Here is a 2,742-nt window from a genome sequence, read left to right on the forward strand (position 1 = left end):
CTCTTATCCCTGCATGAAGATCAGCTTCCTTCCAAGTTACTTGCAGCACTCCTCGTTTTGGGTTGGCATTTCTTGCATTTTGACTTGCTCCTATTTCCTGTAGGTCAGTTTTAGCCACCCTTTCCAAAAGATCAAAGACTTCATCCTCATAAGCCATATAGAACGAGCCACCAGCTATTTGATTCACTTTACTTTTAAAAATATCAGGAAGTGATTCATAAAAAATTTCAGCTAGCTGACATTTTTCTATTCCATGGTGAGGGCATTTTCGGATTAATTCATTGAACCTTTCCCATGATTCACTAAATGCTTCATGATCATGGGGATAAAATTTCTGAATTTCTTTTCTACAAAAATTTGTTTTGGAAAGGGGATAAAATTTATGTAGAAATTTATTCTGCATTTCTTCCCATGAGTTAAATGTTATGCCTAAATTTCTATACCATGCGAAAGCCTTATCTTTCAAAGTAAGCGGAAAATATTACATTTTTAAAGCTTCAGTAGTTAAACCAGGAATATTTTGAGAGGAACATCGAATATGAAAATCATCAAGAAATTCTAAGGGGTTTTGAGAAGAATGACCAGTAAATTCAGGGAGAGAGTTCAGTAGGGCATTGTCATACCTAAACATAACCCCCTCACCTACATTGATGTTGATGCCAGTTTGCCGTAGACTTCCTGATGGAGTAGATCTATCCAGCATCGTCCTTCTCCTCCCTTGTGGTGGCTGACCATCTTCTGCCATATCGACTTCTTCTTTATCTTGAGCTGTAAGTGTTGCTGGAAGAGCAGGATATTGAGTGTCTAGATCTTCCTCAACACTAGTCCCAGCCTTAGACCTTGTTAAGACCATCAATCTCCAAAAAAGTAGTTAGAAGTACCGTTTGTTGAGGGTTAGCTGCCCTCAACTTTGGCAAAAGAGGAAAAAATACAAATTCACTAAAAACAATCACCGTGCTCCCCGGCAACGGCGCCAGTTGATAATTCAGATTTTGGGGTAATTAGTGATGAGCTAACTTCACTAATTAGTGTCGTTGGTTTATCCGAATTAAAACAACAAAAAATTATAATAACCTTACTAGCGTAGGGAGAATAAGGGTCGATCCACAGGGAGCAAGGGTTTTGTGCTTTAGTTTTGTACTTTTTAATAATTTTAGAGGTAGGTTTACTACATATGAAGATAAATAACTAATTAAATAAAAATATATAACAAAGAAAAATAAAATATTATTATAATATTATAATAATATTAATAGGCAGAAAATAATTTTTGGGTATTTTTTAGGAGTATTCGAAAGCTAAAACAAAGTAGGAAATGAAACAGTTTGGCGTTCTGGACTTAGTCAAAATTTGGCTAAGTCCGGATGCCAAATGGGGAAGGTTCCTTGGTGGAGGAGAGAGAAAAAAATGGACTGTACTAAAATCACTCTAGAACGAGTTCTAGAACAAATTTTAAAGCGTGGTTGGATGCACTAGAACCGTCTGGATATTGGCTAGCTGAACCAAGACTAACTAAAAGAAAAAGACGAACAGAAAAGAATGAAAAAGGAGAAATAAGAAGGTAACCTCTTTGTCACACCCGCTAAGGTCCAAGGGACTTCTTCTTCTCCTTTCCACCAGCTTCTTCAGCCCTGGATGCTTCCTTCTCAGCCTGGCACTCACTGAGGTGAATGGATCTATGACTCAATTGCACTTAGGCCACCAAACATTACTTTGGATTGAATCACAAGATGACTTTTACAATAGGGTGAAGGGGTTTATATAGGGAGAGAGAGCAAAGGAGAGCCATTGGATTTTTAATACAATGGATGGCCAGATCTTCTTTTCAGGGTCATGATCCACGTCCATTATGGTCCCCCAATCAGCATTGAGACCTTTGAAATACCCCCTGGACGTTCATGGCTTCTTTCCTTAATTAGCATTAAAGGTGCTATCTTTAAGTCTCCACCCTTGGATGTTTTGTGGATTGAATGGCTGGATCTTCTTCTCTGGCTTGGATCCACGTCCAAGGTTGTCCTCTAATCATCATTTAAGCCCCTGAAATATTCATAAATAATCATGACTGGACCTTCCCCTTGCCCTCCTTTCTTTGGCCCAACATGCCTCTCATAGTGGGCTTAGTGGAGCTTCCTTAGTGGGCCTTTAGACTAGAGCCAATTGTCTTGCTTTGGGCCTTCTTTCTTGGCCCAGGGTTGTGGCTGAGCTTGCTCCTCTGGTCCAAATAGCTTCCTCTTCATTTAATTATCCCCTTTATTCATGAAAATTTCACCTAATTCCTGCATCTTCCACATAAACTAAGAAGAGAGTGAGATTCATTCCACTTAACTCATTGAGTTAAGTGGGGTTAGTCCCACAAATGATAATAATTAACTCCAAATTAGAAAAAGGTGATTTGGTTTCATGATGTTTCACAACTTAACATAAATGTTGATAATATATCTAGATAAAGATAAAGAAGTACATAAATTAGCTGAAATTGCACATATATATTACTATCATTTTGGATTTATCAGGGTGCAGCCACGGCTGCAAGTACAGTCACACCGGCGGTTGCGGCTGCATTGGTGAGTAATAACACCCTAATTTCTGTCTTTATTTCATGTTTTTAGCATGATTTTATGCATTTAAAGAGCATAAAATGGGGTTGTTATCATATATTTACATGAAAATAGTGTTTTCTAGTGATTTATGATTTTCCCCTAATTTTCTATTAATTCTATGAATTTTAAAGAATTTATTGAA

General features: G+C 37.6%; 1 pseudogene; it reads left to right on the top strand.

The window, feature by feature from the left end:
* Window positions 1–248: 248 nt before the first annotated feature.
* Window positions 249–342, top strand: LOC144702837 (small nucleolar RNA R71; annotated as a pseudogene).
* Window positions 343–2,742: the final 2,400 nt, after the last annotated feature.

This window comes from Wolffia australiana, chromosome 4 (assembly GCF_029677425.1).
Source record: "Wolffia australiana isolate 7733 chromosome 4, ASM2967742v1".
In the NCBI taxonomy this organism is placed as follows: Eukaryota; Viridiplantae; Streptophyta; class Magnoliopsida; order Alismatales; family Araceae; genus Wolffia; species Wolffia australiana.